The sequence below is a fragment of the Camponotus vicinus genome, unplaced genomic scaffold (genome assembly GCF_025532165.1).
Source record: "Camponotus vicinus isolate PSW18456_S1 unplaced genomic scaffold, iyCamVici1.0 SCAF_2, whole genome shotgun sequence".
NCBI classification, from domain to species: domain Eukaryota; kingdom Metazoa; phylum Arthropoda; class Insecta; order Hymenoptera; family Formicidae; genus Camponotus; species Camponotus vicinus.
This window is the reverse complement of record NW_028141956.1, coordinates 19,521,188-19,535,714: the sequence shown is the minus strand read 5'-3', so window position 1 is coordinate 19,535,714 and position 14,527 is coordinate 19,521,188. Positions and strand designations below refer to the sequence as shown.

The 14,527-nt window shown below is 37.0% G+C and overlaps 1 protein-coding gene across 2 annotated transcripts in view; it reads left to right on the top strand.

The window, feature by feature from the left end:
- Atg4a (Autophagy-related 4a) overlaps positions 1–14,527 on the top strand; it is a 254,744-nt gene that overhangs the window by 109,059 nt on the left and 131,158 nt on the right. The window lies entirely within an intron of this gene.

Here is a 14,527-nt window from a genome sequence, read left to right as displayed (position 1 = left end):
GGTCGGTTTGCGTTCCTCGACTTCTCTTTCTTGGGTGACGAGGAGTTCTTGGAGGAGAGGCACAGGGAGTTGCAGGTTTCGAAGAAATTACCCGTTCCTCGAACTCAATAGGGAATAGTTTCCAGGGTAGGAACTGGATAACGGTTCTCCGGGAATTATCAGGCATCGAGGATCTAGAAGATCCCGAAGGTCTGGAAGGTCTAGAGGATCCGGAGGATCTCGAGGGTTTAGGAAGTCTAGAGGATCTGGGAGGTCTCGAGGATCTGGGATATCTTGAAGGTCCAGGATAGAAGGTCTCGAGGAATATCGTCGGTCTCTAGGATCTGGGAGACCTCGTGGGTCTCGAGGATCTGGACGATCTCGTCGGTCTCGAGGATCTGGACGATCTCGTCGGTCTCGAGGATCTGGGAGATCTCGTGAGTCTCGAGGATCTGGACGATCTCTCGGGCTCGAGGATCCCGATGACCTCGAGGATCTGGAAGATCTCGAAGATCAGAAAGGTTACAAGGATCTGGAGGATCTGGTAAGTTCAAAAGATCAAAAGGTAATTTCGCTGGGAAGCTAGAAGCTTGTCCTGTGAGTGCTGCGAGGTGCCGACTCGATTTTTGCTTCCTCTTATATAGTCTGATGTTTTTCTGGTGCGGAAAAATCTTTTTCTATTGCGCCCTTTAGCGGCGTAATTTATAATTGTAATTAGTGCCGACTTCATTCCGCCGCCGCCTTCCGAGCTCGACGCAGCGCGTGTCATATGGTGGCGAGCGTTAGAGACGCCACATAACCCCCTCCGCTGTATATTGGTTAAGGGATTTGGAAACGGACTGGTGGTTTAGATGTTCGACCACTGCGTGTTTCTTGTTCTTTAGATTGTTTCGGTTTGGCCTTTTCTTTTTGAACGTTTGTTTCGGAGTCATCTTTGTGGAGGATGTATGCCGGTTTAACTCTATCTATAGAAACGTTTAAATTTTTGCCGTTTTTATTAATGGTGATGACTTTCTCATTTCTTTTAACTACTTTGTAAGGGCCTTCATATGGTGGTCGTAGTGTTCCGCCGATTAATTATTGACGTACAAAAACGTGTGATTCTGTTTTCGTATCCTGAAAAATAAAAGTTGTTGTTTCTCCGTATTTTTTTATTTCTTGTAGTTTCAATTTTTCTATGTTTTTCTTGAGTTGCTCAAGTATTTCTCCATGGTTTTCTATAAAAACTTCTGGATTGTCTCTTTGTAAGAATTGTCCTAGTAATCTAATGGGTTCTCCATAAACCATTTCTGCTGTTGTTGCTTGCAAATCTTCTTTCCACGCTGCTCTGATGCCCATTAATACTACAGGTAGGATTTCTACCCAATTTTCTGTTTGATGGCATTTAATTACAGTCTTTAGCTGTCTATGGAAACGTTCTACTAAACCGTTTGCTGATGGATGGTATGCAGTGGTTCTAAGGTGTGTGGAGCCTGTTAGCTGCATAAGCCGTTTGAATAATTCTGCTTCAAACTGTCGGCCTTGATCCGTAGTTATACGTAATGGTATGCCGAATCTTGCCATCCAGTTGGTAAAAATGGCTGTTGCTACTGTGTTTGCCGTAATGTCCGTTAATGGTATTGCTTCTGGCCATCTTGTGAATCGATCTACGATCGTCAAGCAGTATCGACATCCTTTTGATATTGGCATTGGTCCTACTAAATCAACTAAATGTATGTGTTCAAATCGACTTGAAGGAATTTGAAAATGTCCGATTGGTGCCTTATTGTGTCGGGAAATTTTCGTCTTTTGGCATGGAAGACAGGTTTGTGCCCATTTCCGACAATCACGCTGAATTCCAGGCCATACAAATCGTTGCGTTATTAACTTAACGGTTGCTTTAATCCCTGGATGTGATAGACCATGCAATGACTTGAAAATTTTATTGCGAAATGGTCTGGTTACAAAGGGGCGTGGAATTTGTGATTCTGCATCGCAATATAATGCGATTTCTGTGCCGGGGATTGGTATTTCCTTTATCTTTAATGCTCCTTTTCCTTGCAAAACTTCTTGCAGCTCTCATCTGTCTTTTGAGATTTGGCTAGTTGTTCGAAATTTACTGCTTCGTGAATGCTTTCAACTCTTGAAAGGGTATCCGCTGTTGTGTTCTCTTTCCCGGAATGTCCATGAAAAATTGCCCGATAAATTCTAAGTGGCGAGCCTGGCGTGGAGAACTTCGAAGTGGATCTTTGTTGAATACATAGATGAGGGGTTTGTGGTCTGTAAATATTGTAAAATTTCGACCTTCAAGGAGGTGTCGATAGTGTTTTACTGCCGAGTATATTGCTAACAGTTCCCTATCGTATGGGCTATATCTCTTCTGGACTGGACTAAATTTCTTGCTCATGAATGCTAGTGGTTGTCATTCTTTTCCAAATCTTTGTTGAATCACCGCTCCCATAGTGTTATCAGAGACGTCTGTAGTTAAAGATAGTTCTGCTTGCGGATCAGGATGTGCTAGTAATGTAGCTCTGGATAGGCTTTTTTTAGTTTTTTGGAATGCGTCTTCTAAATCTTGTGTCCAAACAATAGGTGTTTTTCCTTTCTTTTTGGAACCTCGGAGCGTGTCATTTAATTTTGCTTGGTCCTCTGTTGCACCTGGGATGAATCTTTTATAAAAGTTTAACATCCCTAGGAATTGGCGCATCTCCTTGACTGTTTTAGGTTTTGGAAAATTTTCGATTGCTTCAACCTTGTCTGGCAGAGGTTTTGTTCCTTTTGCTGTCACGAGATATCCTAAGAATTTAATTTGATTCTCTCCGAAATTGCATTTGGCTTGATTTATGATTAGTCCATTGTTATCTAGTCGTTGAAATATTTTGCGTAAATGCGTTTCGTGTTCTTCTTCTGACTTTGGTGCTATGAGAATGTCATCTATATATGCATAGCAAAAGTCTAGTCCATTGATGTAAGACTTCATTGATGAAACGCTGGAAAGTTTGTATTGCGTTGCGAAGACCAAATAGCATATATTTATATTCAAATAAGCCGAAAGGAGTTGTGATTGCCGTTTTAGGGATATCCTCTTTGTGTATAGGTATCTGATTATATGCTCTAACTAAATCCAAAGTTGAAAATATCTTTTTGCCTTCCAACGACTGTGTAAAGTCCTCAATGTGGGGAATCGGATATCTATCTGGCACAGTTCTTGCGTTCAATTTTCTATAATCCCCACAAGGACGCCATGAATTTTCTTTTTTAGGTGCCATGTGAAGTGGTGAGGTCCACGGGCTTTTTGAATTATCCCTTCTTTTAACAAAAGATCAAGTTTAGCTTTGGCTGCTTTTAGTTTGTTTGGTGCTAGGCGGCGTGGGCGGCCTTCTGGTGGACCTGCTGTGGTTTTAATGAAATGTACAGTCGTGTGTTGTACTTCTTTTCTCATGCCGCCGATCTTTGTAATATTGGGGAACTCTGCAAGGAGGTACTTTACTTTTTTTGGTAATATTTTGATTGAATCAATGTCTCCTTTCTTGATAAAACATTTAGGTTTTTTTTTGTATAGAGTCCCGTTTTTGCGTCGATCAGACGACCTTTTTATAGATCTGGGAGCAAATGATAAAAGGATAAAAAATCGGCGCCGATGAGTGGTTGTCTTACATCAGCTATGATAAACCTCCATAAGAAAGTTCTTCTTAGTCCAAAATTTGGTTCTAGCGTAATTTGTCCGTAGGTGCGTATGGTCGTTCCATTGGCTGCGTACAATTGGTACGTGCTTGACCAAATCGGACCTCGAACTAGTTTGCGTGGATAGACGCTCACATCCGACCCAGTATCTATCAGGTATTGGATTTTGGTTTTCATGTCGGTAATAATGAGGCGGCACGAGTGCGGGTGAGAGTCGCTGGCCGCCATCAACGACTCCCGTCCTCGTTTTCCTTTTTATATTTACAAGGTTGTTGGCATTTATTCGCCTTTTCTCCGAAGCGCCGATGGTAAAAACATATCTCTTCACTGTTTTTAATCGCCCGATTTTGTGACCTGCTTTTCGATCGGTTTCTTGCTGTCCAATTTCTGTATCGGCTCCTAGAACGATTGTGCTTTAATTTTTCGATATGCTGAGTTAGCTTTTTGATTTGTTCTTCCAAAGATTGTGTTTCGGTGGAACTGTTTGTAGCGGCTACTACAGATCGGCTGGTTACTTCGGCGATTCGATCGGCTTGCTCGGCAACTTCATCGAGTCTGTCGTCTGGTCTTGTTGCGAGTATTACTTGCATTTGTGAAGGCAGTCGTCCTAGCCATAGAGTACGGAGGAGTTGCTCCGGCACGTTCGTTCCGGCAAGTGTGCGTAAATGCCTTAAGAACTGTGACGGTTTTCTGTCACCAAGTTCTTCGTGCTCTAGTAATTGGCGGGTTCGTTGTTCCTGAGTAATCGTCAAGCGTTGAATAAGTGCTTTTTTTATGGCTTCATATTTTCCGGCTTCCGGGGGTTGTGTGATGATGTCCCTCACTTCCCGTGCGTATTTTGTCTCGATGTGCGCTATCACATATAAATATTTTGTTGCATCTTGCGTTATTCCTCCTAGGGCGAATTGTCCTTCCAGTTGTGCGAACCAGAGTTCCAGTTCTTCTGGCCAGAAAGGAGGTGCTTTAATTGCGAGATGGCCTATTTGTTGATTATCTCCGTCCATATCGGGGTCACCAAATTATAGTGGATTATAATATGCTTGGTTTTGTCTTTTGTAAATATATTTTTTTATTTTTATTTTTAATTTTTACAAAATTTATTTTATTTCATTATTTAACAATTTTTGCTCGCCAGGTTATTAATGGCACAGTTTTAGTATAACTTATTTTTCCTAGTTTCCCTCCTCTACTTTGTTTCCTCCTCCTTGAGTAGGTCGGTTTGCGTTCCTCGACTTCTCTTTCTTGGGTGACGAGGAGTTCTTGGAGGAGAGGCACAGGGAGTTGCAGGTTTCGAAGAAATTACCCGTTCCTCGAACTCAATAGGGAATAGTTTCCAGGGTAGGAACTGGATAACGGTTCTCCGGGAATTGTCAAGCATCGAGGATCTAGAAGATCCCGAAGGTCTGGAAGGTCTAGAGGATCCGGAGGATCTCGAAAGTCTAGGAGGTCTAGAGGATCTGGGAGGTCTCGAGGATCTGGGAGGTCTCGAGGATCTGGGATATCTCGAGAGTTCAGGAAGGTCTCGAGGAATATCGTCGGTCTCTAGAATCTGGAGATCTCGTGGGTCTCGAGGATTTGAACGATCTCGTCGGTCTCGAGGATCTGGACGATCTCGTCGGTCTCGAGGATCTGGACGATCTCGTCGGTCTCGAGGATCTGGGAGATCTCGTGGGTCTCGAGGATCTGGACGATCTCGTCGGTCTCGAGGATCCCGATGATCTCGAGGATCTGGAAGATCTCGAAGATCAGAAAGGTTACAAAGATCTGGAGGATCCGGTAGGTTCAAAAGATCAAAAGGTTAATTTCGCTGGGAAGCTAGAAGCTTGTCCTGTGAGTGCTGCGAGGTGCCAACTCGATTTTCGCTTCCTCTTATATAGTCTCTCTGATGTTTTTCTGGTGCGGAAAAATCTTTTTCTGTTGCGCCCTTTAGCGGCGTAATTAATAATTGTAATTAGTGTCGACTTCATTGCGTCCGCCGCCGCCTTCCGAGCTCACGCTCGGCACGGCGCGTGTCATATGGTGGCGAGCGTTAGAGACGCCACATATTCATCACGAGCTCTTCTTTTTGAAAATTTCTTCATAAATAATCAATCAGCCGTTTCAGCTACACTTACACATATAAACATGTACAGAGACTTCCTGTACATGAACACTGACTCAAATATGCTTCAACAAACATTTGCCGAGCAAAATAATACCGTACCAGAAACCAAAAGATGGAGCACAATATAATTCCTACCGCGCGCTTCTATACTTGCGCGCTCCTACATTGCTCTTCAAGCTGTAACTATAAAAATATTTCGAATTTTGCTCTATAACTTTACGAGTATCTTCTTTGAGAGTACTACTATCAATTAAAGTAAAAAAAAAATTTTCGAAATTTTTGGCCCTACCAGGCCAAACTAGGCCAAACTAGGTACAAACCAGATTCCCCCCTTAAACGCAACATTTGCTGAAATGTTCTGTTAGTAATTGTTAATTAAAAAATAATAAAAAATATAAATCAAAAGAAATCTGAGAATATCTTTGGTATAAATTAAAGAAATTTATTGAATATTCAGATTATCTAGTGGATACATCGAATTCATAATAAAAGCATTAATACGTTGATCGAAATTGTATGTTCTTTTAAATAAGAATTCTGCGATATAGTGTATAAAGTGGTAATCACGGACACCGTAACGAGGAATTTTCGATCGCATATCTCTCCACAATCTTTCTATATTCTGCGTGTAAATGCCAGTTTCAGGATCTACAAAATTAGTGGCATGTGATCGCGCACGCCCTTCGATTTGCACGGGACCAAATTTAATATAATTTTTTTATTCGCCGGTCAAATGAATTCGTGTGGGAAACGGATAGGGCTGGCACAGGTAAAATTATTCTCTCTAAATCAAAACAATTATATATTTTCTGATGTCGCCGTGGATCACACGGAAGACGCGAACACTCGCGCAATATTTGTGGTCGTTTGCGTGGTTGTAATGAGAGACTGCTGTAATAAGACTGACTGACTTTGAACGATAATTTGTGCGATTTCGGACGCCCGCGGGAAGCGGAGACGAGCGAGGAATCACACACACTGGCAGCGCGAGAGACTCTATTCGCCCAAGAACGTCCTAACGTTAGGAGCTCTTGTTTACGTTTTTCTCAGCGCGACCAAATGTCCAGAATTTAGGACTCTTAAACTTTAACACAGCGTACTAAATATTACGCGAGACATTAAATTATTTTTATTATCCCAAATTCCGAACAGCATGGTTTACTGTTTTATGTGTATAATTTTTACAATTATCTAAAATATTATACGCGCGCCAATTGTCTGTATAAACAATTGAACCAGGTGCGATATTTTAATAGTGCGATTTTTTAATAATAGGGAAAAGAGTTTCGCTACATCGATTTGGCACAGGTATAATAAAAGCATTTTTGGTATCGCGTTCAATTCCGCCAAAAACCCATTGTCCTCTAATTATACGTCTAGAATTATATTTTCTTTTGCCTATTTTAGCGTTGTCTATTTCAACGATTTTATTTTCTCCACCGATTGGTTTTTGTCCGCTTTCAATCCATTGTTGAAGTAACTAGACATGATTTAATAAACACAAATACAACATTAGTTTAATCATAAATAAACAAATTGGCTGATCCAAGTTGGTAAAATTAGTGCTTTGAAAAGGTCTCGAGAAGGGCTACAAGAATATGCAATAAAAAGTGGAGGGTTCCATTTCAAAAATTCAAGGTGGCCTTGTCGTGACCTTGGCGACGCCATCCAAGATCAAACACATGGCGCCAGTAAATAGACCTTTTTACACCCTACAACTTTTGTTTGAAACAATTTTTTGTAAAACTTCTATTTTTTGTGATATTTCGAGGTCCCGACTCTTTCGAAAACTCCGTATGCCGTAGCGATGTAATGACACGTTTCCGACCCCAGGTTCATTTGCAAAAAATGATTCTTATGGTGCCGCCGACAATCTCTGAAAATCTTTTGTCGATTGAATTTCCGAACACCCTGTATATATTATTAATTATAAATATACGGTGTATAAAAAGTACCGGGACGGTGAAATATCTCGAAAACTAAGCATTTCAGAAAAAAATGTTTCAGATAAAAGTTATAGGATTTCAAAAGATCTATTTACTGGCGCTATGAGTTTAACCTTGAGTGGCGTCGCCAAGGTCAGAGCAAGGTCACCTAGAATTTTTTAAATGGGACTCCCTACTTTTTATTGCATATTCTTGTAGCTCATCTTGAGAGCTTTCCAAAACACTATAATTAAGTTAGTTTTCATTAAGTACTTTCCGAGTTATGAGGCTTGAATTCATTTCTTAATTTTACATAAACCGTAAAATATCTTGTAAAATATTCATTTTTCGCTTATCTTAATACTTTTTCTTCTTATCTTAATACTTTTATGTACAAAATTATGAGAGGAATCAATTGGTGTAAAGAAAACACATAGTTGTTTCGAAGAAAAAATATGTAATTTGCAATTAACAATTACATATTTTTTTTTAAAAAACAACTATGTGTTTTCTTTACACTAATTGATTCCTCTCATTATTTTGTACATAAAAGTATTAAGGTAAGATAATCGAAAAATGAATATTTTACAAGATATTTTATGGTTTATGTAAAATTAAGAAATGATTTCAAGCCTCATAACTCGAAAAGTACTTAATGAAAACTAACTTAATTATAGTGTTTTGGAAAGCTCTCGACCTCAGCTATAAGAATATGTAATACAAAATAGGAGTTGCCATTTAAGATTTTTATGGTGACCTTGCTTTTCGAGGTCATCCCAAGGTCAAATAAATACCATCAGCTAATAGATTTTTTTAAACCATTTTTTTCTGTCTAAACAATTTTTTCAAAAAATTTATATTTTCTGAGATATTTAGCCGTTCCAGAACTTTTGCCCTACCCTGTATAATATTATATGCGTGGACAATAGTCATTTTTCCAACGTCGTATTTAACTATTATATTAACTATTATTTTATATTACGATACAAGCTATGCAAATTTTGAAAAAAGACGTCCTAATCAATAGAAACAAAATTTTTTAGTTGAAAAGTAGGTTAACTGTAAATTAATTTCAATAGATAGGATAGATGTTTAATAACCGTCTTTTTTCTGAGAAACTTTTCAGTTGCTTCAATGACAGAGAAATATTAATCATTCACTGAAATAAATCGAACATACAATCGAAATGTTTGAATTTTTTAATTTCGTTATCATTATATCATTTTAACAGAAAATTTACGCACATTAGATCCTGCGCCTGACACTTAAAATTTTAATTTTTTATTATTTTTTGAATTTTTGAATTATTTGTTATTATATGTCATGTCTCATTAGAGGCTATACACTTTTTTAATTTATTTTTAACATATAAAATTAAATCAAACGTCGTATTAATACATTTCTAAAACGTATAGGTTTATTAACTTTAGAAGTATACTTTTAGAAGTAAATTTTAGAACTATAATTATAATATAGTATAATTTCATGACTTAAAACTATCTCACACCGATCTATCATATAAATACTATGTTAAAAATCAATATATATAAAATAACTCTAAATGTTTATGCTGACAATGAATATTGGAACGTAATCCTATATAATCCATACAGAACATAATTTGTATTAGATATCTACTGGATATCCAAATATCCGCAATATGAGATTTCATAAATATCCATAAGACATTTATGAATATGTACCCAGTAAGTAAAAAATCATTAACGTTCCCAGATAGCTAAATCTGTTAGAACAGATTTTCGTCAAACACCCATTACAAATTTTAAAGGCAGGAAGACTACAGTTTGCATAGAGGAATTGATATATTCGATCATGTTGCCAGCATGTCAGCAGACATACAACAAAATCTGTTCACATAACTGGACAACAGATCGTCAATAGAAACCGAGCAGAACTTGTTGATATAATTGACGGCACATTGATGGCAGAAACCGAGCAGGATCTGTGCGGCGCAATTTTGACAGCAGATTGGTAACAAAAACCGAGCAAGATCTGCGCAATGAAATTTGATATCAAATTGTCGGCAGAAATCGGGTAGAGCCTGCTGATGTAACTGACGGCACATTGATGGCAGAAATCGAGCAGGATCTGTGAGGCGCAATGTGATAGCAAATTGATAACAAAAATCGAGCAGGATCTGCACACACAATCTCTGATAGCAGATTGACGGCAGAAACGGAACAGGGTTTGCATGATTCGATAGTTCCTTCACTTACCGCTACGTGAGCTGTACTTTCTCGTAATCTAATTTCTGTCAGAAATATATATAAAGTCGCAAATATGAATAAAAGATTAAAAATATAGTAATTATCATTTTAATTTCTATCACTTTATTTTCTGATATCTGATACAAACAGATGAGATTCAGAATATTAAACTGATTGGAATCAATATGATAAATGGAAAATTATTCATGTATATTGCCTATTTGAGGCATAAAGCAAGAATTTAATTTTAAATAAATTACATCTCCAGTTTTACAAGTTACATTTATTTTTATCATTTACTTTATTATTAATTTAATTAAATTGAATTAGTCATTCGCTATATAAGATATAACTACGATATAATATATATTACATTAACATATATTACGATATAACATATGACATATATGTCATTTTAGAAGAAAATTGTAATTAACTTGCCGATAATATTCTTATTTAGCACCTGTAATAATCAATTTTGTTGCATTTATATAACATTAATAAAAGTAAGCGCAAATCTTGTGCAGTTTCTGCTGTCAATTTGCCATCAGGTTGCATGCGCAGATTCTGCTCGGTTTCTGCTGGCAATCTAACATCAAATTGCACGCGCAGATCCTGCTCGGTTTCGGCCGACAGTTTGTTGACAGGTTATGTTTTACAGACTCTGTCGCCAAAACAAAAGCTTAATGCGGACACAGATGGCTACGGTTCTGGTGTGGGATTCTGATCGAATTTGCTGCCAATCTGCTGCCAACCTGCTAACATTTTGCTTACTGGGTTATTACAATGATATTTTGTAATGTTTAACGTTTTCAAATATATAGTTTTTAATGTTGTATACAACGTGAACAAACTTTGACCCAATATTTGAAAAAAATGTTTTTGAAACGTTTCTTAATATGCAAAAATATTATATTATAAAATAATATGTTTAAAATATTTAATAACTATATCTAATAATAGGGTCTGAATAGCTCAGTGGTGAGAGCAGTCGTCCGGCAAGCGAAAGACTCGGGTTCGTTTCCCGATTCAGCGACTTTCGAACCGATATTTTTCTCGCCTACTTCCATCTAGGGGGGTTAGAGGGGAACTTGTTGGAATTAAATCTCAAACCAAGACTTTATTCCAAATAAAGTCTTGATAGGCTCTTATTACCCGAATATTAATATCACACAAGTTTATTTTATATTCGAGAGTCGACATCAAGAATCTAAAAATTTAATGTATATTTAATAACATTATGTCAAAACTACAAAACTTACAAAAATTTACATAAAATTAATGTTTCAAAAGATTGATTTAATGTTACTTGCTTACTGGGTAGATAATATATACACATCCAATCGATATCTCTATTAGTTATTCAAGAGATATAGGTATTTTGTATATCTATTAGATGTCTAGTTATCCATAAAGATATGGACATTATGTAGATATGTAGATATTCGGTATAGATATCTATTAGATATTTTGTTCTGTGCGAGAATATATGCTATATATGACTATATTTTCCTATTTTAACAATATTTTAAAGAAATGTTGCTGCAATATTGTTGAAATAATATTGTAAAATAATGTCTTTGCAATATCTTTGCAACATTACACTATAATATATGCAATGTTGCAGCAATGTTGCTTTTTTGTTGTATGAGTTACTTTAAAGAGATACATGAAAAAATATTATTTTTTAATTTTTTCTTTAACCTCATTTCTGAAATGAAGCATTTCCGAATACATATTTATAAAAAAATTTTCTTTATTTTGATCAAGAAAATCTCCCTTTAAATTTTTTTAGTTTTTAAAATTTTTAATACTATTGGTTTGACATTGAATAATTTTAAAAGTCACACAAAAATCTTCTCTAATTTTTTAAATAGGAATCTTTATTTTTTATTGCATATTCTTATCGATAAAAAGATGTTTTCGAAATATGTGGTTATAAACCCTTTTTCAATAAGAACTTTTTGAATTATGAGTCTTCAAAGTTTAAATACTAACATAAATGTTATCAAAGTGCATCACATGGGTGGATCACTCCATCACATTTGCAATTTTTGTAAAATGTAAATACTTCACCTTTTTACGCGCGTGTGCGTGAAGGAGGAGGAGGAGGAGGAGGAGGAAAAATTTAGCGGCGGGAGGCATATATCTCTTAATAGACCGATGTCCATCCGTGGCAACGGCATCGACGCATATCCTGTGAAAAGAGCATTTACACACTTTTCAGCCCAATAATTGCTAGAAAACAATATTCGTGGACTAGAAAAATATGTGAGGTGCAAGTGGTTGGATCGAGAATCGAACTCGAGTCTTTCGCTTTCCGGGCAACTGCTCTAAACTATTGTTATCCAGACCTCACACCTCACAGTGATATGCGACTCCAGAGAGATGTTAGAATCTCACTCGATGGATGCCGCGGAAGATTCCTGAAAGGTCGTTCGCTGGTCCTCCGCCATCCTGTCTCAATACAATTCCACGGTCCGTTAACGGAAAGGGCTCTCGAAGTCCATTTACGATGCATCGCAGTCTCTGATAGATCGCAGAATGAATGCCTTCACATAACCCGATTCGAAATTATACGTCGTTCAGTGCCCCCCCCCCCTCTTAGCGCGCATCACAGATTATTATTTAGTCCGATCTCTCACCGTCACTGTTAACAGTCTCAGATGGATAGATTACCAGCTGCCAGCACAGATGTTCGTCGCAGAGTGAAGGAAGAGGAGGAAATATTTAGCGGTGGGAGACACGTATCTGTTAACAGGACGACATGTACACGTATGCGTATGTAAGATGTTTTACTTAATTCGAGCATCTACAATATTTTCATTGTTAGTAATGATAAAATTATTAAAGGAACAAATTATTTCGGAGAAACAAATTTTATGTAAAAGATTTAATTCGGGTCATATTTACCAAAAGTTTGCGATCTTAGATATTTGTTTAAATGGGACATTGCATCTTTATTATCGTATTGTAATCTATGCTGTAGCCTCTCAGGATGAATTTTTTGGATGTACTAATGACTATAGCAATAAACCGTCTAGTTCTCCTTTGTCGATAGTATCTATTATATTAGAATCAAGATCTGTACATTCTAATCTATTCAGCCCCGCTGAAGTTCCATCATGACTTGGGATAAGAGTTGATAAGTACATTGCAAGGATGACTGATCGATTTAGGAAAATTTTGATATGATATGATATAGTTGGAATTAAATATTCATTGATATCTCTATTCGCTCTAAAACACAGATCTGGATTAGATTCCTGTTGCCATATAGTGAATCAGTGTGTGCTTTTATTCTTAGCTGAAAAAATTAGGAGAATGTCTGTGTGCTCACTCCATATAAATTATGAGACATTTCTGTAATCACCTCATTCGGCATGTAATATTACTAAAATATTGTAATGTTCAGAAATATTTTATTAACATTTCAATCGTAACTTTATATCTGAAATATTTCAGAAATATACCTGTATCATCCCAGTTAGCCAAGTCTGCTCGAACAGATTTCGCCAAGTGCTTGCTAAAAATTGTTGTCAGCAAAAAGGCTACAATTTTGCTACAAGAGTTGTTATTACCTGATTAAGCTGGCAGATTGGCGGCAAAAACCGAGCAAAGCTTGCTGACAAAACCCGACAACAAATTGGCGGCAAAAACCAAGCAAGATCTGCGCGCACAAAATTTGACGTCAAGTTGGCGGCAAAACCCGAGCAAAATCTGTGCAGGAAAGTCTGATGACAAATTGTCAGCAAAAAGCAAGCAAAGCTTGCTGCATGACTTGACGTCAAATTGGCAGCAAAAACCGAGCAAGATCTGTGCGCATAATTTGCAGATTGGTGGCAGAAACCGAGCAGAACCTGCATAATCGGTATTTAGATGCCTTGATTCAATAGTTCCTTCGCTTTCCGCTACGCGATGCACGCTTTCTCGCAATCAAATTTCTGTTAGAAGTAGATATAAAGCCTGCTAGTGGCTATTAATAAAAGATCAAAAGTATATTTTTATTGGTTTAATTTTTGATATCTCATACAAGCCTAATATGAGAATATTAAACTGATTAGAATCAACAGGATAAATGGAAAATTATCCTATTTGAAGCATAAAGCAAGAGTTTAATTATTATATAAATTATGTCTCAATTTTATAAATTAAATTTAATTATTTTCACAATTTACTTTATTATTAATTTAATTAAGTTGAAAGAGAATTTGCTACGTGAGATATAACTACGATATAACATTACATTTCATAGTTATTTATGAAAAGAAAATTATAATTTACCAATAAAACTTATTCTGTAATATTAAATTTTATTGCACTTTGGTCAAAAGCACCGAGCATCATGCTCGGTTTCTACCGTCAATATGCTGTCAGATTGCGTGCGTGCAGATCTTGCTCGGTTTTTGCCGACAATTTGACGTTAACATGTCAGCAAGCTTTGCTCGGGTTTTGTCACCAATTTGCTGTCAGGTTATGTCAGCAAGGTTTGCTAGCAAAACACGAGCTTAATGCGGACACAGATGGCTATGGATTTGGTGTGGAATTTTGATTAAATTTGCTGCAAATTTGCACGCAATTTATTAACATTTTGCTTACTGGAATGTTTTTATAATATTGCATTTGCA